Source organism: Sciurus carolinensis, chromosome 11 (genome assembly GCF_902686445.1).
Source record: "Sciurus carolinensis chromosome 11, mSciCar1.2, whole genome shotgun sequence".
In the NCBI taxonomy this organism is placed as follows: domain Eukaryota; kingdom Metazoa; phylum Chordata; class Mammalia; order Rodentia; family Sciuridae; genus Sciurus; species Sciurus carolinensis.
The window spans coordinates 8,767,084-8,793,621 of record NC_062223.1 but is presented as its reverse complement, the minus strand read 5'-3'; the positions used below and the strand labels follow the sequence as shown (position 1 = coordinate 8,793,621).

The 26,538-nt window shown below is 38.0% G+C and overlaps 1 protein-coding gene across 3 annotated transcripts in view; it reads left to right on the top strand.

Moving 5' to 3' along the window:
• Window positions 1-26,538, top strand: part of Kdm2a (lysine demethylase 2A) — a 112,602-nt gene that overhangs the window by 26,970 nt on the left and 59,094 nt on the right. The window lies entirely within an intron of this gene.

Genomic DNA, 26,538 nt, shown 5'->3' with positions numbered 1-26,538 from the left:
CAAACCATAACAGTTTGTTTTGTGAAAGTATACATTTACATATACATACATACAAGCAATTCTCACTTTGCATGGTAATATGGGACTGTATAAATGACACTACAAGCTGAAACCATGCATTAATCTTAATAATGAGAAAAATTGTGACCTGTAACACACTAAATTTTTTTGTCAAAATATTACGTATGATTTTAATACTGGTTTAAATGTATAGGAAAATGAAATAATAGTAAAACTAATGTTTGATGTACTGTAATTTGATCATTTAGAAATATTGACTAAGTATTCTATTTCTTTGTTGAAAACTGATCAATAGCTGAATGTGGTGGTACAGGCTGGTTATCCCAGTTACTCAGGAGGTTGAGGCAGGAGGATTGCAGATTTAAAGCCAACCTGATCACAACCTGAGCAATTTAACAAGATCCTGTTTCAAAATAAAAAGGACTTAAAGATGTAGTCTGTAGTAGAGTGCTTGTCTACCATGTGTGAGGCCGGTTCAGTCCCTAGTATTACAGAAAACAGAAACATCAAGAGTAGTTTGAGTAGTGCTTGTTTCCTGCTGCTGTGGCTGCTCCCCCCCCTCCCATTTTTAATTTAATTTTTTTATTCTGTAGTAGAAATTGAACCTATGTGCTAAACCAGTACTAAGCTACATCCCTAGTCTATTTTATTTTGAGACAGGGTCTCACTAAGTTGCCCAGGCTGACCTTGAACTTGTGATCCTACTATCTCTGCTTTCGAGTTGCTGAGATTACAGGCCTGTGCCACAGTGCTTGGCTTGTCTGTGTTGCTTATATAGCTTATGATATAGAACAAACCTCGTTTGGATGCCTTGGCTTCCAGTAATTTATCCTTTGTATTTTTGATGTTGTGAAATAAGTCCTCTGGGTTTTCTTCACCCTTTTCATCATAATTCCTTTCCTTGTTTATAATGGTAAGTTATCTTTCACTGAGTTGCTCTGGTTGCATGTAATTCCATTTATTTTGTCTTTGAATTTCACTTCAGCATTATCTCTTTTTATTTAGTTGCTTCCATTTTTATCTTTGTTGGTCAATTCCCTCTGTTAATTATTTTTTGTGTAGGGGGTACTGGGGATTGAACCCAGGGGTACTCCACTACTACTAAGGGGTACTCCCTTACTAATTCTGATTTCGAGACAGGGTCTTGCCAGATTGCTGTGGTTGGCCTTGAACTTGGCAATTTTCCTGCCTCAGCTTTCTGAGTAGCTGGGGTTACAGGTGTGGGCCACCATGCCTGGTGAAAAGGAGTGTTTTAGACATATAGTAAGTTTATGGAGCTTTAGGTGAGGGAGGAGATTCAAGTTAAACATTGTGGCATAGGTGTATATTTATCACCTTATACCAGGAGACACAGGGTGTCCTATTTTCTCACTCTTGGTGATGATGTTTGATCAATTTGTTACTGGTGTGTCTGTCAGATCTTGCTGGTTCCAGTGTATTTTTTTCCCTTTGTAATTGGAAGAAGCTAGGGCCTTGCAACGCAGTAAGCAAGTGCTCTACCACTGAACTATACCCAGTGATGATATACTTTTAAAAAATTTGTATTAATAGAATTTTAAAGATAAATAATACATTTTTCATTGCAAAAAAGAATAGGTAATTTCAAAAGGGAAAAAGAAGCTTTGAGCATCATCAAACTTTTATGCTTTTATAATGAAGGACTTTGCAATTCCTAAATTATTTTAGAACTAGGTACTCTATGAAGTATGTTGGAGGCATTGTTCCATATTCTAATTGTTACAGTCTCATAGAACACAGTATAACACCACACAAACACATTTTGCTTGTTAGACTTTTCTGAGTTTTCTCTTTCCTTCATTCCTCCCTCCCTTCCTTCTTTCCTCCCTCCCTCCCTTCCTTCTTTCCTCCCTCCCTCCCTTCCTTCCTTCCTTCCTTCCTTCCTCCCTCCCTCCCTCCCTTCCTCCCTTCCTTCTTTCCTGCAGTACTGTGTATTCAACCCAACGGTGCTCTATCACTGAGCTGCACCCCTAGCCCTTTTTATTTTTTATTTTGAGACGGGGTCTCAAACTTGCTATCCTACCTCAGCCTCTCGAGTAATTGGAATTACAGGCATGTGCCATGAGTTTTCTTTTAATTGGCATCAATAAGCAGAATATACACTAAGTTGCAGAAACACCCAAGAGTAAATGGGCTGGAGTTTTGGTTCAGTTTAGAGCGCTCACCTAGTACGTATGAGGCACTGGGTTTGATCCTCCATATCACATAAAAATAAAGGCATTGTGTCCAACTAAAACAAAATATTTTAAAAACGAGTAAACAGACTATGAGGTCTAATTGGTCTAAATGTGGTGGCCAAGAGTAATTTTATTGTTATAAATAGATGATACTGCCGAGTGTGTGGCACACACCCATAGTTCCAGTGACTCAGAAGGCTGAGGCAGGAGGATTGCAAATTCAAAGCCACCTCAGCAATTTAGTGAGAAGTGGCTCAAGAAAAAAAAAGGGCTGGGGATGTAGCTCAGTGATTTTAGCTCCCCTGGGTTCAGTTTCTGGTAGGAAAAAAAAAAATAGATGTTACTGTATGGATTGTGATGATAGGCATTTAGAAAGCAGGATTAAATGATGGCTTTTTTGGATTTGGGAAATATTGAACTGGAGAAGAAAACCAAGAGAAGTAATAAGTTTTGAAAGGAAAGTAGGAAAGGCATCTTACATAATTGAGTTGTCTTGAAATCTGAATTTACTGAGACTTAATGAAAAGGTGATAATAGGAATAGGAATAAAGAGGAAAGGGGTGACCCGAGGTGGTGAGGAAGAATAGCCAGGATTTTAGGTTTTAAAGTTTTGGTGTTCTTTTTTAAAATAAGTCATTAGGTTATTTGTAAGGACAGGTTGGTAGAGCTGGGAATGGATTTTGGGAAGGACTTTGAAACAAAACATTTATTTATGAACTGAAGCTGTACAATGTAAAATGAGCAATACTAAAACTGTAGATGGAAAATAGCATCAGTTATATTTTCTCTCTTATTGTTGTAAAAACTCTTAAATTTAATATTGGTTATAAACTATAAGTTATGTTGTCCCCTTACTTGAGTGGGTTTTATATACTTATTCCTTAACTGAAGGATAAAAGTATTTTATCAAAGTTTATCAAGGTACAGCTGATCTCATTTGGGATCATGTTAACATGTATGTTTGATATTCCCTCAGAACTTGGCTGAGGTCTAAAGTTAATTTGTAGTTGTAGCAGTTAAGATTTCCTGAACCAGATGTAAATAGCCAGAAGAACTATGCAATATAAAAGTTGAAGCAGAGCTAAGATTTATGAAAGTGTCTGCCATGTAAGTTCAGAGCATGTAATCAATTTAAAAATAAACAATGTTATTGATGATTTGGTATAGGAGAGCAAAAATAAACTTTGTTTGTATTTTATCCAGGCTTTATCTAGGTCTTCTGTGCTATTCTGGGAAAGGTCAGGTTAAAAGATTTGTCTTTCTTGCTAGAACTAATAAATTCAGCAAAAGTAGCAGGTTACAAAATCAACATACAAAAATCTATACCTTTCCTATCCACCAATAATATATCTGATGAGAAAGAAATCAGGAAACCAGTTCCATTCACAATAACCTCAAAAAACAAAAACAAAACCAAGGAATAAATCTAACAAAGGAGGTAATAGACCTCTACAATGAAACTTATAGAGCATTGGAGAAAAAAAATTGAAGATACAAGAAGATGGAAAGACCTTCCATGTTCATGGCTAGGCAGAATTAATATTGGTAAAATGGCCATACTACCAAAGCAATATGCAGATTTGGTACAGTCCTCATCAAGTTACTAAAGACATTCTTCACAGACCCAGAAAAAAACAGTCCTAAAATTTATTTGTAAAAAGAAAAGACCCAGAATAGCCAAAGCAATTCTAAACCAAAAAAGTGGTGTTGAAGGCATCATAATACTTGACTTCGAATTATATTACAACTGGGCATGGTGGCTCATGCCTGTAATCCCAATTGAGACAGGAGGATCCCAGGTTCAAAACCAGCCTCAGCAGTTTAGCAAGGCCCTAAGCAACTTATGACCCTGTCTCAAAAATAAAAAAGATCTGCAGATGTAGTCCAGTACTTAAGCACCCCTGAAGTCATCCCCTGGGATTCCCCCCCCCCCCAAAATACACATGCATATATATGTATTTATATAGATATGTATATGTGTGTGTATGTTTTGAAACTTTGGTCTAAATTATAGTACATAAAATGTGAAAAATAAAAACAAAACAATAAATACTCTACACCATACTGGCATAAAAACAGATACAGACCAGTAGTACAGAGTAGAAGACAGAAACACAGATACCGTCATCTGATTCTTGGCAAAGGTAGCAGAAACATACTGGAGAAGAGACAGCCTTTTAAACAAATGGTGCTGCAAAAACTGGTTATCCATGTGTAGAAGAATGAGATTAGACCCTTATCTCTTATAAAAGTGAACTCAGAATGAATCAGAGACCTTGGAATTAGACCAAAAACTATGCAACTCCTAGAAGAAAACTATGTTCAACACTTCAACATATAGGCACAGGCCGTGACTTTCTCAATAGGACCCCTAAAGTTCAGGAAATAATGCCAAGCACTGTTTTTTTAAAAAAAAAAAAAGAATGTGAAGAGAACCTACAGAGTGGGAGAAAATCTTTGCTAGCTACTCCTTGGACAGAAGATTAATATGCAGAATATATAAAGAACTCAAAAAACACCAAAACAACAGCAACAAAAAACCTCAAAGAACTCAGTTAATAAAAGGGCAAATGATGAACAAAACAGATATTTCTCAAAAGAAGAAATGCACATGTTCAACAAATAAATGAAAGTATATGATCATTAGAAATTAGGGAAATTAAAATTAAAACCACAAATTTCATCTTACTCTAGTCAGTCCTGAAAAGGATGTGGAGAAAAAGGAACACTTTTATACTGTGGTGGGATTATAAAGTAGTACAACCATTATGGAAATCAGCATGGAGGTTTCTGAAAAGACTAGGTATGAAATCCCCATATCACCCAGCTATACCAGCCCTTGATATTTATCCTAAAGAATTAAAGTCACCATAATAGGGATACATGCATACCCCATGTTTATAACAGCACAATTGACAGCCAGACTATAGGTGTTTGTCAGTGGATGAATGAATAAAGAAAATGTGTATATACACAATGGAGTTTTATTAAGCCATAAAGAATAAAATTAAGTAATTTGCAGGAAAATAGATAGAATTTGAGAATATTATTTTAAGTGAAATAAGCACATCCAGAAAATCAAGGGCCATATGTTTTCTGTCATACGTGGAAGCTAGGGAGGAGAAAAGAAAAGAAAGGTGGGGAGGGACCTCATGAAAATTGAAGGGAGATCAGTGAAGGAAAGGGACCAGGGGCAGGAAGGGTGGGGGAGGGGAAATACTGGGGAATGATGTTGGCTAAATTGTTACATTGTGTGCATGTATGAATGTGTTAACAACGCTCACCATTATGTAAGACTGTAATGCACCAATTAAAAAATGAGAATAAAATGATATGTCTTTCACTGGATTTCAAGAGTAAGTGATCATATCTAAATTTTATTATAGTACAAAGGAATGAGAATTTCAAGGATCAAGGACTCTTCCCAGAGACTATGTAGTTCTCTTACATTAGAGGTTTTTGGAGCAAGATTTTTCTATCTGATGTTCTAGTGGTAACATAAGTTGATTCAGTACATACATACTGGTTGGTTCACTTAATGTCTTTACAAGATCACTTATATATGGTACAATTATTTGTCACTATTTTTGTGAGGGTACTGGGGTCTGAATTCAGGGTTGCTTTACTGTTGAGCCGTATCCCCAGCCCTTTTATTTGAGATGGTCTTGTAGTTGTCTAGGTTAACCTCACAAACTTGCTGTCTTCTTGTCTGTGCCTCTCAAGTAGCTGAGAATATAGACTCTAGAAGTATTTATCACTCTTGCTGTCCTCTAATAAAAATTATTTTCTTTTTTGGGATGAGACTCAATAGTAAATAACAATCGTCAGAAACAAATAGGCCTCCCTCCCAAGTATAGCTTTTTTTTTTATAGGTTTGGGACATTATAACCTTGTTCAGTGAGGTTAATGAACAATCAAATAATATCCCAAGATGTTCATTTTTGCTTTATTTACTAAGACTGGCAGATAAGTAAGCAGAACCCCCCCCCAAAGCTCTTTAACAATGACAAAAGTTTAAAAAGTGTTTTCATTTTATTCCTGAATTAACTGAATATTCCATTAGTAGAGCTACAGCCTGGTTTTGGTGCATTCTCTTCCAGACTTCAACATTTGTGTGACCTTGAACCAGGACACTTACATTGTTACAAGTCTCAAGTGTACTCATTTCTAAATTTGTTTCAGGGTTTAATGGGTTAGTATATATAGACTGCTTTGCATTCAGTGAACTTTCAGTACATGTGATTTATTATAAACCTCAAAACTTAAGAAATTACAGGACCAACCAGTTTTATGTCTTTTCATATCTCTCTCCCTTCCTCCCCCTCTCTCATTCTGCTTCACAGATCAAGAATAAAATGAATAATAATAGTAATTTTGTAAATATAATAAATATTAGGTATTAGAATCTGTATTTTATAGAACCAGTAACCAAAATATAGAAAAATTGAGTTTGTTATGCAGTAGGAGATTTTACACCAAATTATAGAATTTTTTTCAACTCTAGAAAGGTTTAACCAAAGGGAAGAAATTAGAAGGATGAAACATCAGTGTTTACCTAAAAAGTACACGTGACTTTTCTGGCCAATAAATAGATCAGAACTTAGGAAATTCACTATTTTTTTTAATTTTTTTTAGTTGTAGATGGACACAATAACTTTATTTTATTTATTTATTTTTATCTGGTGCTGAGGATCAAACCCAGTACTTCACATGTGCTAGGTGAGTACTCAACCACTGAGCCACGACCCTAGCCCCAAATTCACTATTTCTTAACCCTAAATTCTTTCTTTTTTTGGGTGGGGGGGTACCAGGAATCGAACCTAGTGCTTCTTAACCACTGAGCCGCATCCCCCTCCTCCCCTTTCTTTTCAGTTTTGTTTAGAGATTGGGTCTCGCTTAGTTGCTGAGGCTGGCTTTGAACTCTCGATCCACCTGCTTCAGCCTTCAGAGCTGCTGGGATTACAGGCATGCATCACTGAACTCAGCTTAAATTCTACAACTAGGGGTCAAAGATATCATTTGTTAGTCTGACAAGTTAAAAAAATGATCATTTCCTCAAAAATATGAAAAATTGCCCACATCGTTTTGGGCAAGGGCAGGATTGGGGGAAGACAAGAGAGAAGAGTAATTGAAACTACTGTTCACATTTCACTGATCCTCAAGTGTGCTTAAATTATTTTTGTAGTTACCTCTGGCATTTTTATATTTTATTTGTAATATATAAACAGTGAGAAGTGGGTTGCAGGCTACTTAATTAGTGAAGGAAATTGATCTTGAAGTGGCATTAGTTGTTCGAAAGTCACTTGTTCTGGCAGAATTTTTTTCTTTTTTTTTTCTCTCCTAGTACTGGGGATTGAATCTAGGGTGCTGTACCACTAAGCTACCTCCCCAGCCCTTTAATTTTGAGACAGGGTTTTTTTAAGATGTGAGACTGGTCTCGAATTTGGAATTCTCCTTCCCCAACCTGGGAAATTAGAGGTCAGTTGGATGGAACTATATGGGGGAGGTCAGTAGACACAGGAAAATGCCAGTGTAAAATAGTGCTAATTCTAACCATTTTGGGGGTGTTTCATTGTTGTGTTCAAGCTGAATAGAGAGATGAAGGCCAAAGGGCAAAACTCCTACTCAGTGTAAGTGGAGGGAATGTGCAGTAGCACACTCATGCTGAGGATAGAGATGTGATAGTCTCCTTTGCTTGGAAGATATCATAGGAGCAGGGGTCGAGTTCCATTTTTATTTATTTGTTTTTTAGCTTCTATTTAAATTTTTTTCATTTTTTTTTTACAGTGATAAATATTTAAAAAAAATTTTTTTTGCCATACATGTGTATAGGGGGTAGTAATGCCTGTCTTAGTCTACCGTCCTTCTTGAGTTTCGTTTTTAAGTTATACCTTGTAAAATTATGTTAGTCTGACTTTCCTACTGGAAATTTTTAAAAATTCTAAAAAATTGCTTTATAAATTTTTTTAAAATTTCATTTATTTATTTATTTATTTATTTATTTATTTGATGCTGAGAATCAAACCCAGTGTGCCTCATATATGCCAGGCAAGCTCTCTACCACTGAGCCACAACTCCAGCCCAAAATTGCTTTTTTTTTTTTTTTTTTTTTGTTTTTTAGGGCTTTGTGTAATTTTTTTTTTTTTTTTTTTTTTTTATTTATTTATTTTTTTACGTTTACATAGGGTAATGATGTTTATTATATTTTTCCCCTCCCCCCCACCCCTCCCACCCCTCCCACCCCTCCCACACCTCTTTTCCCTCTACACAGTCCTTCTTTCCTTCATTCTTACTGCTCTCCTTAGCCTAACTCTAAACCTAACCCTAAACCTAATGCTAGCCCGTCCCACCCCCCATTATATGTCCTCATCCGCTTATCAGCGAGATCATTCGTCCTTTAGTTTTTTGAGATTGGCTTATCTCACTTAGCATGATATTCTCCAATTTCGACCATTTGCCTACAAATGCCATAATTTTATCATTCTTCATTGCGGAGTAATATTCCATTGTATAAATATGCCACAGTTTCTTTATCCATTCATCAACCGAAGGACATCTAGGTTGGTTCCACAATCTGGCTATGGTGAATTGAGCAGCAATGAACATTGATGTGGCTGTATCTCTGTAGTATGCTGCTTTTAAGTCCTTTGGGTATAGGCCAAGGAGTGGGATAGCTGGGTCAAATGGTGTTTCCATTCCAAGCTTTCTGAGGAATCTCCACACTGCTTTCCAGAGTGGTTGCACTAATTTGCAACCCCACCAGCAATGTATGAGTGTTCCTTTTTCACCACATCCTCGCCAACACCTATTGTTGCTTGTATTCTTGATAATCGCCATTCTAATTGGGGTGAGATGAAATCTTAGGGTAGTTTTGATTTGCATTTCCCTTATTACTAGGGATGTTGAACATTTTTTCATATATCTGGTGATTACTTGTACATCTTCTTCTGTGAAGTGTCTGTTCATTTCCTTAGCCCATTTGTTGATTGGATTATTTGTATTCTTCGTGTAGAGTTTTTTGAGTTCTTTATAGATTCTGGAAATTAGCGCTCTATCTGAGGTATGGTTGGCAAAGATATTCTCCCACTCTGTAGGCTCTCTCTTCACATTTCTGATAGTTTCCTTTGCTGACAGAAAGCTTTTTAGTTTGAATCTATCCCAGTTGTTTATTCTTGCTTTTATTTCTTGTGCTATGGGAGTCCTGTTAAGGAAATCTGATCCTGAGCCAACAAGTTGAAGATTTGGACCTACTTTTTCTTCTATAAGATGCAGGGTCTCTGGTCTGATTCCGAGGTCCTTGATCCATTTTGAGTTGAGTTTTGTGTAGGGTGAGAGATAGGGGTTTAATTTCATTCTATTGCATATGGTTTTCCAGTTTTCCCAGCACCATTTGTTGAAGAGGCTATCTTTCCTCCATTGCATATTGTTGGAACCTTTGTCTAGTATGAGAAAATTGTATTTATTTGGGTTTGTGTCCATGTCCTCTATTCTGTACCATTGATCTACCTGTCTATTTTGGTACCAATACCATGCCGTTTTTGTTACTATTGCTTTGTAGTAGAGTTGAAGATCTGGTATTGCAATACCCCCTGCTTCGCTCTTGCTACTGAGGATTGCTTTAGCTATTCTAGGTTTTTTATTCTTCCAGATGAATTTCATAATTGCTTGCTCTATTTCTGCGAGGTACATCATTGGGATTTTAATTGGAATTGCATTGAATCTGTATAGAACTTTAGGTAGTATAGCCATTTTGACGATATTAATTCTGCCTATCCAGGAACATGGGAGGTCTTTCCATCTTCTAAGGTTTTCTTGAATTTCTTTCTTTAGTGTTCTGTAGTTCTCATTGTAGAGGTCTTTCACCTCTTTTGTGAGATTGATTCCCAAGTATTTTATTTTCTTCGATGCTATTGTGAATGGGGTAGTTTTCCTAATTTCTCTTTCTGAAGATTCATCACTTATGTATAAAAATGCATTGGATTTATGAGCGTTGATCTTGTAACCTGCTACTTTACTGAATTCACTTATGAGTTCTAAAAGTTTTCTGGTGGAATTTCCAGGTTCCTCTAAATATATAATCATGTCATCAGCGAACAGGGATAGTTTGAGTTCTTCTTTTCCTATTCGTATCCCTTTAATTTCTTTGGTTTGTCTGATTGCTCTGGCTAGAGTCTCAAGGACGATGTTGAATAGAAGCGGTGAAAGAGGGCATCCCTGCCTTGTTCCAGTTTTTAGGGGGAACGCTTTCAGTTTTTCACCATTTAGAATGATATTAGCCATGGGCTTAGCGTAGATGGCCTTTATAATGTTTAGGAATGTTCCCATTACCCCAATTTTTTCTAGTGTTTTGAGCATGAAGGGATGCTGTATTTTATCAAATGCTTTTTCTGCATCTATTGAAATAATCATGTGATTCTTAACTTTAAGTCTGTTGATATGGTGAATGACATTTATTGATTTCCGAATGTTGAACCAACCTTGCATCCCTGGGATAAAACCCACTTGATCGTGGTGCACTATCTTTTTAATATATATTTGTATGCGATTTGCTAAAATTTTGTTGAGAATTTTTGCATCGATGTTCATTAAGGATATTGGTCTGAAATTTTCTTTCCTCGATGTGTCTCTGTCTGGTTTAGGTATCAGGGTGATATTGGCTTCATAGAACGAGTTTGGTAGGGTTCCCTCCTCTTCTATTTCATGGAATAGTTTGAGGAGTATTGGAATGAGCTCTTCTTTAAAGGTTTTGTAGAACTCGGCTGAGAACCCATCTGGTCCTGGACTTTTCTTTGTTGGTAGGCTTTTGATGACCTCTTCTATTTCATTGCTTGAAATTGGTTTATTTAAGTTGTGTATGTCCTCCTCGTTCAGTTTAGGTAGTTCATATGTCTCTAGAAATTTGTTGATGTCTTCAAGGTTTTCTGTTTTGTTGGAGTATAGATTTTCGAAATAGCTTCTAATTATGTTTTGTATTTCACTCGTGTCTGTTGTGATGTTTCCTTGTTCATTCCGAATTTTAGTAATTTGAGTTTTCTCCCTCTTTCTCTTTGTTAGTGTGGCTAAGGGTTTATCAATTTTATTTATTTTTTCAAAGAACCAACTATTTATTTTATTAATTTTTCTGATTGTTTCTTTTGTTTCGATTTCGTTGATTTCGGCTCTGATTTTAACTATTTCCTGTCTTCTACTACTTTTGGTATTGGTCTGCTCTTCTTTTTCTAGTGCTTTGAGCTGTAGTGTTAACTCGTTTATTTGTTGATTTCTACTTCTTTTTTTGAATGCACCCCATGAAATAAATCTTCCTCTAAGTACTGCTTTCATAGTGTCCCAGAGATTTTGATATGATGTGTCTTTGTTCTCGTTTACTTCTAAGAATTTTTTTATTTCCCTCCTGATGTCTTCTGTTATCCATTCATCATATAATAGTGTATTATTTAGTCTCCAGGTATTGGAGAAGTTTCTGTTTTTTATTCTGTCATTTATTTCTAATTTCAATCCATTATGATCTGATAGAGTACAAGGTAGTATCTCTATCTTCTTGTATTTACTAACAGTAGCTTTGTGGCATAAAATATGGTCTATTTTAGAGAAGGATCCATGTGCTGCTGAGAAGAAAGTGTATTCATTCTGTGTTGGATGGTATATTCTATATATGTCCGTTAAGTCTAAATTGCTGATTGTGTTGTTGAGATCTATAGTTTCTTTATTCAATTTTTGTTTGGACGATCTATCCAGTGGTGAGAGAGGTGTGTTAAAATCGCCTAGTATTATTGTGTTGTGGTCTATTTGGTTTCTGGAATTGAGAAGGATTTGTTTGACGTACGTGGATGAGCCAATGTTCGGGGCATAGATATTTATGATTGTTATGTCTTGTTGATTTATGCTTCCCTTAAGCAGCATGTAATGTCCTTCTTTATCCCTTCTGACTAGTTTTGGTTTGAAGTCCACATTATCTGAGATGAGGATGGATACTCCAGCTTTTTTGCTGTGTCCGTGTGCATGGTATGTTTTTCCCCATCCTTTCACCTTTAGTCTATGGGTGTCTCTTTCTATGAGATGAGTCTCTTGCAGGCAGCATATTGTTGGATTTTTCTTTTTAATCCAATCTGCCAGTCTGTGTCTTTTGATTGATGAATTCAGGCCATTAACATTCAGGGTTATTATTGTGATATGATTTGTATTCCCAGTCAATTGACTCATATTTGTTTTTGACATGATTTGGTTTCTCCTTTATTTGGCTATTCCTTTAGGCTAGCGCCTCCTGTTGCTGATTTGCATCGTTGTTTTTCATCTCTTCCTCATGGAATATTTTGCTGAGAATGTTCTGTAATGCTGGCTTTCTTTTTGTAAATTCCTTTAGCTTTTGTTTATCATGGAAGGATCTTATTTCATCGTCAAATTTGAAGGTAAGTTTTGCTGGGTATAAGATTCTTGGTTGGCATCCATTTTCTTTCAGGGCTTGGTATATGTTGTTCCAGGCCCTTCTAGCTTTTAGGGTCTGGATTGAAAAATCTGCTGATATTCTTATTGGTTTCCCTCTGAATGTAATTTGATTCTTTTCTCTTGCGGCCTTTAAAATTCTGTCTTTATTTTGTATGTTAGGTATTTTCATAATAATGTGCCTTGGTGTGGGTCTGTTGTAATTTTGTGTGTTTGGAGTTCTATAAGCCTCTTGTACTTGGTTTTCCATTTCGTTCTTCAGATTTGGGAAATTTTCTGTTATTATTTCATTGAATAGATTGTTCATTCCTTTGGTTTGTTTCTCTAAGCCTTCCTCAATCCCAATAATTCTCAAATTTGGCCTTTTCATGATATCCCATAGTTCTTGGAGATTCTGTTCATGATTTCTTACCATCTTCTCTGTTTGTTCCACTTTGTTTTCAAGGTTAAATATTTTGTCTTCAATGTCTGAGGTTCTGTCTTCCAGGTGTTCTATCCTATTGGTTATGCTTTCTATGGAGTTTTTAACTTGGTTTATTGTTTCCTTCATTTCAAGGATTTCAGTTTGGTTTTTTTTCAGTATCTCTAACTCTTTATTGAAATGATCTCTTGCTTCCCGTATTTGGTCTTTTAACTGTTGATTGGTGCGATCATTTAATGCCTGCATTTGCTCTTTCATCTCCTCCTTCAATGCCTGCATTTGCTCTTTCATCTCCTCATTAGCTTCCCTGATCGTTTTAATTACGTACATTCTGAACTCCCTTTCTGACATTTCTTCTGCTGTGCTGTCATTGGATTTTATTGATGTAGTATCTAGGTTTGTTTGGGACATTTTCTTCCCTTGTTTTCTCATAATGGTCAGTTGTCAGTGGGACCCTGAAATATTGCAGTTTTCCACTATTGGCTTATAGTGTCCCAGTAGATTTCCAGTGTATCACCTCCCAGCCTTCAGTAGCCTGATGTCTTGGAGGAATCTGATAAAGCAGCTCATTCGAAGAATACTGCCCCTAGCCCCCTACTGGTTCCACGTTTTGGAACTGGCTCTGTGCGGAAATGCTCTCACTGTGGGCCTGTACCGTGCAGCTGGCCGTGTGGGAAGAGCCCACTGCCGGAGTGTGGAAGACTACCTTGGGAAGACTCAAGCTGCCCTGCCCGGCTCTGCTTAGCCACCTCTATCTGGGCCTGCCACCCGGGCTGAGCTTTACCCAGTGGGCAGACTCACCCGTGGCTCCACTTCAGTCCGAGTCTCTCAATGCCTCCCCTTCTTAACTCCTGGGTTGTGGAGCGACCCGAGGTGCAGTCTCCCTCTAGGCCGCCATCTTGGATCGCCCCGTGAAGAGAGCCCGCAGCCGGAGTGGGCAGAGCCGCCTGAAGAGGTCTCCGGCTGCCCTGCCCTTATCCCTGAGGCTGACTGCAGATCGAGGCTCTCCGCTGGTTCTTTGCAGGAGTACACTGCACTGCAGGGGCTCCGGGACTCGGCGCCTGCTCTGTTCAGACAGGCTCTCACTAGCGGGCCAGTTCCGTTCCGAGAACCTGGAGAAGCTGGCTGTGTGGGCGGGGCCCACCGCCGGAGTGCGCAGGACTGCCTGTGATGGCTCTAGCTGCCCTGCCCGGCTCCGATAAGCCACCTCTATCTGGGCCTGCCACCCGGGCCGAGCTTTACCCAGTGGGCAGACTCACCCGTGGCTCCACTTCAGTCCGAGTCTCTCAATGCCTCCCCTTCTTAACTCCTGGGTTGTGGAGCGACCCGAGGTGCAGTCTCCCTCTAGGCCGCCATCTTGGATCGCCCCGTGAAGAGAGCCCGCAGCCGGAGTGGGCAGAGCCGCCTGAAGAGGTCTCCGGCTGCCCTGCCCTTATCCCTGAGGCTGACTGCAGATCGAGGCTCTCCGCTGGTTCTTTGCAGGAGTACACTGCACTGCAGGGGCTCCGGGACTCGGAGCCTGCTCTGTTCAGACAGGTTCTCACTAGCGGGCCAGTTCCGTTCCGAGAACCTGGAGAAGCTGGCTGTGTGGGCGGGGCCCACCGCCGGAGTGCGCAGGACTGCCTGTGGATGGCTCTAGCTGCCCTGCCCGGCTCCGATAAGCCACCTCTATCTGGGCCTGCCACCCGGGCCGAGCTTTACCCAGTGGGCAGACTCACCCGTGGCTCCACTTCAGTCCGAGTCTCTCAATGCCTCCCCTTCTTAACTCCTGGGTTGTGGAGCGACCGGAGGTGCAGTCTCCCTCTAGGCCGCCATCTTGGATCGCCCCGTGAAGAGAGCCCGCAGCCGGAGTGGGCAGAGCCGCCTGAAGAGGTCTCCGGCTGCCCTGCCCTTATCCCTGAGGCTGACTGCAGATCGAGGCTCTCCGCTGGTTCTTTGCAGGAGTACACTGCACTGCAGGGGCTCCGGGACTCGGCGCCTGCTCTGTTCAGACAGGCTCTCACTAGCGGGCCAGTTCCGTTCCGAGAACCTGGAGAAGCTGGCTCCAAAATTGCTTTTTTGATGACTGATTTCCTCAACTTTGGTTCTTCCGCTTCTTTCAACAGAGTTTTGCTGTCAAGTACAACTAGCCACATATAGGTATTGGAAAAGTGAAATATGAATGTGGCTAGTTTAAATTGAGATGTGATGATAAGATACACACTGAATCTTGAAGACTTGATACAAAAAAAAAATAGCCCAGTAACTTTTTATACTTAACGATGAAATGGTATTGATTACATTTTGAATAATTTATAGGGTTTTCTCCTGTTCTCAAAGTTCAGTAGTTTTGCAATTTATGTTTAGGTCTGTGATCCATTTCATATTAGTTTTTCTGAATATTATAAGATCATAATTTAAATTTATTTATATGTTTTGTGCAGATGTCCAGTTTTTCCAGCACCATTTGTTGAAAAGACTATCCTTGGATTAATTGCCTCTGATCTTTTGTCAAATATTAGTTGATGATGTTTGTGTGGGTGACCCTGTCCTTTAAAATGCCACTCACGTCCGGCATGGTGGCACATGCCTATAATCCCAGTGGCTCAGGAATCTGAGGCAGAGGATTGAGAGCTCCGAGCCAGCCTCAGCAACTTAGTGAGGCCCTAAGCAACTCAGCAAGATCCTGTCTCTAAATAAAATAAAAAGGGGTTGGGGATGTGGCTCAGTGGTAAAGTGCCCCTGGTTTCAATGCTCTGCATACTGTTTCTTCTCTGTTTCTTCGTTGTGTAGTTCGTTGTTGTTTGGTAGTTCTGTGTATTGAACCCAGGGTGTGCTCTACACTGAGCTATATCTCTAGCACTTTTTATTTTTTTATTTTGAAACAGGGTTTCACTAAGTTGCCTGGGTCTTTTGAACTTGTGACCTCTTGCCCTAGGCTTCCTGGTCATGAGATTACAGGTATATACCACCACATCTGACCATTATGTAGTTTGTTTTCCTGAACAGTTTCCTGATAAACTGGAAGTTGGGTTTAGAGGAAATTGGTGAAAAAGAAAGATACCACTTTACAAAACTTGCCTTTTTTTTTTTTTTTAATTCGTGTAATCATACATATACATAGGGTAATACTGTTTGTTTCATTCTACTATCTTTCTGTCCTCCACCCACTTCCACCCCATTTTCCTCTACACCATCCAAAGTTCCTTCATTCTTCTCTTCCCCTGTCACCCCTCCCCTCCCCCGTTATATATTGTCATGCACATATCAGAGAAAACATTCGGCCTTTGGTTTTTTGGACTTGGCCTATTTCACTTAGCATATTTTCCAACTTCATCCATTTACTGGCAAATGCCATAATTTTATTCTTCTTTATGGCTGAGTAATATTCCATTGTGTATATATACCACAGTTTCTTTATCCTTTTGTCAATTGAAGGGCATCTAGATTGGTTCCACAATCTAGCTATTGTGAATTGAGCTATGAAATATGAATTGAGCTATGAACAGTGATGTGACTGCATCACTGTAGTATGCTGATTTTAAGTCCTTTGGGTATAAACTGAGGAGTGGGATAGCTGGGTCAAATGGTGGGTCCTTTCCAAGTTTTCTAAGGAATCTCCATACTGCTTTCTTGAGTGGCTGCACCAATTTGCAACTCCACCAGCAATGTATGAGTGTGCCTTTTTCCCCACATCCACATCAACACTTATTATTGCTTGTGTTCTTGATAATAGCCATTCTCATTGGAGTTAGATGAAATCTTAGGGTGGCTTTAATTTGCATTTCTCTAATTACTAGGGATGATGAGCACTCTTTCATATATTTGTTGATTGCCTGTATATCTTCTTCTGTGAAGTGTCTGCCCAGTTCCTTAGCCCATTTATTGATTGAGTTCTTTGTATTTTGGGTGTAAAGTTTTTTAAGTTCTTTATAAACTTTGGAGATGAGTGCTCTGTCTGAAGTGTGTGTGTGGAAAAGATTTTCTCCCACTCTGTAGGCTCTCTTTTCACATTATTGATTGTTTCCTGTACTGAGATAAAACTTTAGTTTGAATCTATCCCAATTTTTGATTCTTGCTTTTATTTCTTATGCTATTGGGGTCTTGTTAAGGAAGTCTGGTCCTAAGGCAACGTGATAGGAGATTCTGGCCTACTTTTTATTCTGTTTGGTGAAGGGTCTCAGGTCTAATTCCTAGATCCTTGATCCATTTTGAGTTGAGTTTTGTACAGGGTGAGAGATAGGGGTTTAATTTCATTTTACTGCATATGGACTTCCAGTTTTGCCAGCACCATTTGTTGAAGAGACTATATTTTCTCTATTCAGTTTCTTTCTTTAATGTTTTGTAGTTTTCATTGTAGAGATCTTTCACCTCTTTGGTTACGTTGATTGCCAAGTATTTTATTTTTTTTGAGGCTGTTCCTCATTTCCCTTTCAGATGTTTCATCACTTATGTATAAAAATGCTTAAGATTTATGTGTGTTGATTTTATATCCTGCTATTTTGCTGAATTCATTGATGAGGTCTAGAAGTTTTCTGGTGGAGTTTTTTGGTTCCTCTAAATAGAGAATCATATCGTCAGCAAGTAGTGACAGCTTGAGTTCCTCTTTTCCTATTCGTATCCCTTTAATTTCTTTAGTCTGTCTAATTTCTCTGGCTAGTATTTCAAGGACGATATTGAATAGAAGTGGTGAAAGAGGGCATCCCTGTCTTGTTTCAGTTTTTAAAGGGATTTTTTTTCTTTGTTTTGTACCAAGAATTGAACCCAGGGACCATTAACCACAGCCACATTCCCCAGCCCTTTTTTATATTTCATTTAGAGACAGGGTCTTGCTGAGTTTCTTAGGGCCTTCCCAAGTTGCTGAGGCTAGCTTTGCACTCGCCATCCTCCTGCCTCAGCCTCCCAAGCCACTGGAATTACTGGCATATGCCTCGGTGCCCAGCTTAGAACCTTTTTTTTCCTTCAAAATTCAGTCAGTAGTTGGAATGGGTCTATTCTTGGAAGGGAGAAACATTTGCAGTTAGGGTATGTTAATATCAGTAAAAGAGAATCAATGGGAAAAAAATTCCATCAAATACAGAGTTTTAGTTTGGGATAATGAAGAAGTTTTAGAGATGGATAGTGGTGATGGTTGCTTACTCATGTGAATGTACTTCATGCCACTAGACTGTACTCCTAAAAATAGTTAAAATGGTAATTTTATCTGTATGTTATCATGCACACAAAAATATATACTGCTGTGATGTAGCACTGAATTTAGCCCTGCCTCACTGCCTTTTCTCTCTGATAATTCATCAGGTTTCCTTTTGGTCTATTTGGACTCATTGGGAAAGAAACTTTGAAACAAGAGTTCTACAATTCAGTACTGGTAGAAAGTGGCAGTGATGTTATATTTGAGCCATTGCCACCAATAGAATTCTTTGTAGCCTCTCAGGGAGGCTATTGTTGAGAACGCTGGTGCCCTGAATTATACTGAAGATTCAGCTGCTGGTGAGGACAGGCTTTGCCTTTCAGTATGTTCCATTTACATTTGTTGCAGTTAGCTGGATGCAGGCTTGTCTTTGCCAGGATTGCAAGAAATTCACATCTTGAGCCAATGTCTGTAGGTTACTTTTATACAAGTTCAGGATAAGAGCAGTAATCATAATGCCAGAAGCAAAGTGATTGTTGACCAGTTTGCTCTGAAGGCACGCCCTTCACTTAGGAAGTATACCTCAAGATTTACAGCAAGAGCTCTGTTCAGAGGAAAGGAAAGAGCACCTTTATTTGTGACTAACAAAGCTCAGATGACCTCACTGCCTGCCTTTTTGTCTGACTTGACTGTGGACAAGTTGGTGATAAAAAAAGCCTTGTAATAATTGTGCTAAGCGTATGATATGGTACAGTAAACTGTGACTTTGCTGAATTTATAAAATTATAAACCTGAAACCTTTAATTACCTTCAACCTAATATATCACAAATGCTTAAGTGTACAGATTTTAGGTGGTGTGTTGTGTATAGCCTTTGCTTAGGCAGTAGACTAGGGAAAGCAGTATATTTGTAGTACATTGTTTTTCAGAGTTCTTGACTGGATGTAGTAGAAAATACATTTTGTTTTATGATCTAATAGCAATACAAATGGATATGCTTAGTTGTAACAAAAATTTTCAGGAAATGGTACTTACAGTTGATGGCTTTCATAAAATTTCATCTCTATTATTATACATTTGATGTGAGGAGATTTATAGATAATGGAATCATTAAACAAAAAAGTTCCTCCTCCCAGTGTATGGACTTAGAAACACATTAGAGGCCTACCACTTGGGATGATGGAAGAGAAAATCTTATCTGATGTTAAATGACTTTTGAGAAAAGGTGTGTGACATAGGCCTTGTTTCAAGCCATATAGACCATTCTTTTGGGGGAAAGATTTTTCTAATCCAATGTTCAAAACCACGGTTGTAGTATTTTTAAAGTATACATGGTTACTTTGCATCTTTTATTTCATTTATCCTAGTACAACCCTGTACAGTGGCTTCTGTTATCATCATTAATTACATTACTCATGTATAGTGAGAGGTTGAACCAGGATTTGAACCACAGAAAACAAATCCAGACCCTGTTAAGCTGCACTGTCACCTCCCTTTTCATTTATAAGGCCAAGTTTGCAAAGTACTTGTACATATATTCTCAAACCTCACAGCTGTCCTGTGCATTAGGTGTGAAATTCTTGACATTTTCACACAAGAAAATGACAGGGAATTTAAGGCCCAAAGTGGCAAGTACCTAGACACAGACCCATTTCTGACTCCAATCACCTTGTTGTTGTTATGTAGTTTTATTAAGGGCAATAAAGAAGGGTGTACCTAAAAGTGAATATTATATATAAGAATTTTAACTTGATTGAAATGATTTGGTGATATGACAACTTAGGTCTATAGAAAATTAGCCAGGATGCAGTCATTAACTTTAATTTTTAGTGTTCCTGGTGAGTTAAGCAGAGTTACTTTTATTAAGTTTTCCTTTTTGAATACGTAGGTCCGTTTACCACTCTTACAGCAATGTTCAGCAAATTCAGAAATGAAGCCATAGTTTTCTCTGCTTTAACTTTGGTTGGCACAGATGGGGTGACTAAATGCTTAGAAGAGGTCTTGCCAGACCTCTTAATGTAATGGTGGGAGAGGGAAGAATATGTGTTTGTGGGGAATAATTAAAAATACCAGCTCTTAATCTTATGCCAATTCCTTCTAAAACTTCTATTCCTAGACATGAAATTTCATAAATCTCAAGTTTGACAGTTTGAAAAGAGGTCATATGTTGATTAAGAGGTTGACTTTTGTGAATCAAAACATTAATCACAGATCCAGAGAGAAGGGTCATGAAGGAAAGCACCCTGATGAGAGTACTGTGGCAAAGTTAGAAATTGGTGCATTTATATAATGTCTTCAGGTTTCAGATGACTGCTTAAATTTGTTTAAAGACTTATACATGTGTGACAGCATGTGTGACACATTTCATGGTTTTTATCATTTACGAAGCAGCTATCTAGAATTAGTGTTTTTCAGGACAAGCTGTCCTTTCAGGTCATAGTTCCTTTCTTGGTGACTGGTTAAAAAAAAAAAGGGGGGGGTCATTTATATTTCCCCTTTAACTTCAAGGTTAACTTCTAGGGGCTTTTTCTTTTTCCATAAGTTGTTCTTGTGTAACAAATGTATCCTTACCTTTTAGAAACTAAATTGACATGGCCTATACCAATGTATCATGTGACTTTTGGCTATATTAGTTACAGAAGATGATGAAAAAAGTAGGCATTATATTGTTTGTTTTCTAGGTATCTGTTGCTATAGAAATAAATCAGGCAGTAAACAAAAGTGCAGGGAATATTTGAATCTCCGTGGATGTTTCATCAGAAACATCAGAAAATAAAGTTAAGAAATTGATTGACTTGAAAAACAGTATTTCTGAGTTATTACAGTTTTCTGCTTTTTTGTGTAGAGATGATTTTTAAAGATTATATCTTAGTGATGTCAGGCCTTTTAAAATCCTCTTTTCTGATTACATGGTGGCCCACACATGTATGTAATCCCAACTTCCTGGAAGGTTGAGGCAGGAAAATTGGAGCTTTGAGGCCAGCCTCATCAATTTAGTTAAGACCTTGTCTCAAAAAATAAAAGGACTGGGGATAGCTTAGTGATAAGGTGCTTGTCTACCATGCAGAAGGCCCTGGGTCTGATCCCCAACACAGGGAGCTAGAGGGATTGATCCCCTTTTCTATTTCAGAAGATAAATGATGAGAAAGGCAGATATTTTATTTTCTTTGGGGTTATTTCATTTAGTTCAGGCTAATTTTTAAATGTCATATATTAAGAGTGCTGTTTTAAAACTGTTCTGGGGCTACCGAAAAGAAGTGAATTTTTCAAAGAATGGGTTAGCAGAAGATGGAATGAGATTTTACATCTTTATTGTACAATTACTCAAGAAATGCATGTTCAGGGTGGCTTAAACATTGACAAATACTGTTAATTTACAATTTTATCTGCCCCTCCTTCCTTTTTCTTTCTTGGTCTTGGGGATTTAACGCAGAGGCACTTTACCACTGAGCCATATCTCCAGCCCTTTTTATTTTTTGTTTTGAGACAGTCTGGAAAAGTTGCTTAGGGCCTCAGCCTCCCAAGTCACTGAGGTACAAGCATGTACCAACCACATTGGCTCTCTGATGGTTTGACTAGACTACTTTTGGAGGATAAGCCTCATGAACATTTGCACGTTAATAGAAAGTTTAATATGGTTAAGAACTGCTTTTGTTACTATTCAAGGAGACAGGTTTCTAGGAAAACCTTTGGGAAAACAAAGAATGTACTTTATTTTTTATTTTTATTTTTTGGTACCAGGGATTGAATTGCAGGGGTGCTTAACCACTGAGCCACATCCCTAGACCTTTTTATAATTTGACTCGGTGTCTCACTGAGTTGCTTAGGGCCTCGCTAAGTTGCGGAAGCTGGCTTTGAACTCATGATCCTCCTCCTTCAGCCTCCCAAACTGCTGAGATTACAGGCATGGGCCACTGTGCCTGCAAGAATGTACTTTAGTTATAATATCAGAACTAGGATTACTTCTGTTTATGTATGTATGTTTATTTAAAAAGTTTTTTGCAGTGGTGGGGGTTAGTGGATTTAGGACCTTGCATGTGATAGGCCAAGTGCTGTACCACTGAGCTACATTTGCAGCCCTTTTTAATTTTTATTTTGAGACAGGGTTTTACTGAGTTGTCCAGTTGTATAGACTGGCCTGCAACTTTCAATCCTCTTGTCTCAGCCTCTCGAGTAACAGATTATAGGTATGCACCACCATACTCAGCCTCAGATTACTTTTCTTTAGGGTGACGTTGAGATGTCTTTTCTTTCCTGAATTTCAGGGGGTAATTTTGCTTCTGGTAGCCACTTTTTTTTTCGTTTGCAGAATTGTGGTGATATAATGGTTAAATATGCAGCAAGTACACTGAATAATAGTTTATTATACCAAGTGATAAGAAGAAAAGCAGGCAGTATTGTTCAAAGAGATACAGCACTCTCACTCATTTCCCTGCCAGTCGGTTTTGTGGAGGGCATATTTGTAGTGAGGTTGAGTGTATCTTGACTTTCAGAGAATTTTAGGGTCATTCTGTATAAGGTAACTGTTTGACATTAATTCTGAGGGAAACTTTTAGGGAAAGTTCATTTTGTTTTATATATTCCTCTTTTGTTGAGCATTCTGCTTTCTGAGCATGTTTCTCTCTCTCCAGAGAGATAGAAGATAGGTGTGTATAAGCTCTTGCCAGAATCTGTAGAAGATGCCTTCCTTCTATGTTTTCATTTTTATCTTTTTTCTTTTTTTTTTGTTACCAGGGTACTTAACCACTGAGCCACACACCCAGCCCTTTTGTAGTTTATTTAGAAATAGGGTCTCACTGTATTGCTTAGGGCCTCACTAAACTGCTGATACTGGCTTTGAACTCAACCATCTTCCTGCCTCAGCCTCCCAAGCCACTGAGATTATAGGTATGTGCCACCACACTTGGTTCCTTTTATGGATTACACTGTTTTGTCATGGGAATTTTTGTGAAGTCCTTATGTTTTTCATATATGGAAAGTGTTTTATGTATTATTGACCTCCAAGAAAATTAATCTAACTTGTTCCAGAAGATATTTGAAGACTGTCTTGGCTGAACTTTGAGTAAAACAAATACAAATTTTCTAGCTGTGTCAATCAAATGTAGGAGACTTTCTTTGTAAGTTATAAAGGAGTTACGTGTTAACTGGGGTGGCAGTGCACCTGTAATCCCATGATCTCTGGAGGCTGAGACAGGAGGATTTCAAGTTTGAGGCCAGCATGGGCAATTTAGTGAGGTTTTAAGCAACTTTTCAAGACCCTGTCTCAAAATACAAAACAAAAAGGATTGGGGATATGGATTAGTGGTAAAGCACTGGTGAGTTTAATCTCTAGTATCAAAACCAAAAAAATAAAACCCAATTAGGTTAAAATTCTACATGTGGTCTTCTTTTATCCCTGTGCTTAAGTTAGTTTGTTTCTTTCTTTCTTCTTTCCTCCCTCCCTCCCTCCCCCCTCTCTTTCTTTCTTTTCTTTCTTTCTTTCTTTCCTCCCTCCCTCCCTCCCCCCTTTCTTTCTTTCTTTCTTTTTCTTTCTTTCTCTCTCTTTTTCTTTCTTTCTCTCTCTTTTTCTTTCTTTCATTTGCCCATATCATATTCTCATTAAAATCCCTCATGAGGTATAATGAAATGTTCAGATTTTATAAATAGTTTGCTAACATTTTATTTCACAAGTGTTTTGTATTTCTTTCTATCTATCTATATAAGCATGTATATTTTGTTAGGAAATACTAAGAAATCCAGTAGGGGTAGGGAAACCTCCACAAAGTTTGAAGAGATTACTGTAATAAGAGGAGCAATAATCCTTTTTTTTTGAGACAGGCTGTCCCTATGTTTCCCTGGCTGGCCTTAAGTTGGTTATCCAATCCTATTATACATAGTTGCTGGAATTTAGTAGGGTTCAGTAAAGTTATATGAAATGAGTAAACACCTTCTCATATGGAATCTTTGGCATTCCCTCTATGTTAATTTTAATACTATATTTATGTGTCTTCCCCTATTGGCTCTTGATCTATGGAGTTAAGACTATACCTTTTGGGCTGGGGTTATAGCTCAGTGATAAGAGCACTTGCCTAGCACATGTGAGGCACTGGGTTCAATCCTTAGCACCACATAAAAATAAATAAATATTGTTTCCAACTGAAAATTTTTAAAAAATATTTGCTTAGATATTGATAGATCCTTATTTTTTTATTTATTTATTTATTTATTTATTTATTTATTTATTTATATGTGGAACCGAGAATTGAACCCAGTGCTTCACACATGCTAGGCAAGTGCTCTATCACTGAGCCTGAACTCCAACCCTAGTAAAAGTATTTTAAAAAATAAATTAATTAATTAAATAAAGGTATTGTGTTCATCTGCAACTAACAGAAAAAAGACTGCCTTTTAACCTTTGTATTCTGAGAATCTGGCTGTTAACTCCGTATTCAGCATAAGCTTGTTGAATGAATAAGTGTGTTCAGATAAATATATGAGACTAGCACAGAGGGAAATAGATCAACATATATACCTGCCCCAAAGTGTGATCTTGCAGTAATGTTGCTTTATGAACTTGCAAGTAAATTGAAAATAATAACATTTTAAAGTTCAGTTGCTTATTTGAATATGTATATTCATTTGGAGTGAGAGCCTTAGCTTCTTCCTTTAAAATAGATATAATGCATATTAAAAGTATGAAGTAAGAATTTGCTATAGGTTGCAAAGATTGATATTTAATCTGTGTAACTTTACAACTTTACAAAAAGATGCCTTAAACATTTTTGTAAATCTGTAACTCAAAAGTGAGACTTGAAGATCTAGTTGTTACTTGGCTACTATGTTATCATCAGCAAGAGGCTCTGGATTTAAAACTTTGCTTTCAGGCAGTAGGGTAAAATCAGAATCCTAAATTCCTTTGTGAATAGGAGATGAAGAAATTAATCTTAGTAAAAAAAATATTGGTAGTGTCATCATTGTAGAAAATGTATAATAAATGTCACTGATTATAGATATCTTTATGAGAACAAGAACAAATTTTCATAGTATACATATAATAAATGTACTGAGTTCAGTGAAGCACTTTGAGATATAAAAGGTTTCTCATTAGGAATAGCAATATTTTTATTTCAGCCAGAATAGGAAATAATCAGTAAAATAATTTGTGGAGTAAAAGCTAGAATTAGAAATCAGGAATGGTAGAATATTAAATAGAAGTGGCATAAAGAACTAGAAACGTAATGTGTCTTCGCAAATATCACAAACCTTGTACTCTAGGGAGAATGTTTCTTGATTATCTGTTTACCAAGCATGGTTTTCTTCTTAAAGACCTTCTCCTCTGTTGCAAACTGGTTCCACTACTTTACCTTCTCTCTGCCAAAACCATTTCAACTATCTGAAGTCTCCTTTGACAGTTTCTTCCAGCTGCCTCAAGCTACTGATTTGGCTGTGGTTTTATTCCCACACAATTTCAGGAGCATATAAAACCGTGGTTAGGGCTGTCAGCTCCAGAACCAAAGTGCCTGCGTTTTAATCCCAGCCACACTAGTTAATACGTGCACCAATTCCTTTGTAAATTGCACAGAATTACTACTTCTGTCCTTCATTTCCATGTTTGTAGAGAGGATGATATATCACTGAGATGTTGAATTTAACTGTCAATACATGCATGGTGCTTATTACCGTATGGGATATGTGGTAAGCACTCAAATATGAGCTGCTGTCATTGTTTTGCCTTGACATCATTGTTCACCTTCAGAGGGAGTAGCCCACCATTCTGGGTGTGTTTAATAAAAAGACCTGCAGGGGGCTGGGACTGTAGCTCAGTGGTAGAGTACTTACCTAGCACTCCTGAGGCACTGGGTTCAAGCCTCAGCACTGCATAAAAAAATAAATAAAATAAAGGTATTTGTGTCCATCTACAACTTAAAAAAAAGACACAGCAGACTTTTTCATACTCTATATACTATTACTGCTCTGACTCCTTTAGGCCTCTTTGGGAATAGAAATCATTTAAATTCTCCTGAAAGAACTGCCTTTAACATCTGTTGTTGTTGTTTTGTACCAGGGATTGAACCCCAGGATGCTTAACCACTGAGCAACATCGACAGCCCTTTTTTTTTTTTTTTTAAAGGCAGAATCTCACTAAATTGCTAGGGCCTCTAAGTTGGTGAGGCTGGCTTTAAACTTGTGATCCTCCTGCCTTAGCTTCAGAGTGTTGGGATTATAGGTATGTACCACCATGCCCAGCTTCATCTGGTTGATATTTGAGGTATATGGGGGTTTGTTTAATTTTAGAGGGTAGTAGGTATTGTGGAGGAAGATGTGGAAGCCCCCAGGAGAGCTACTGCCAACCCACCACCAGGCTCCCTTAAT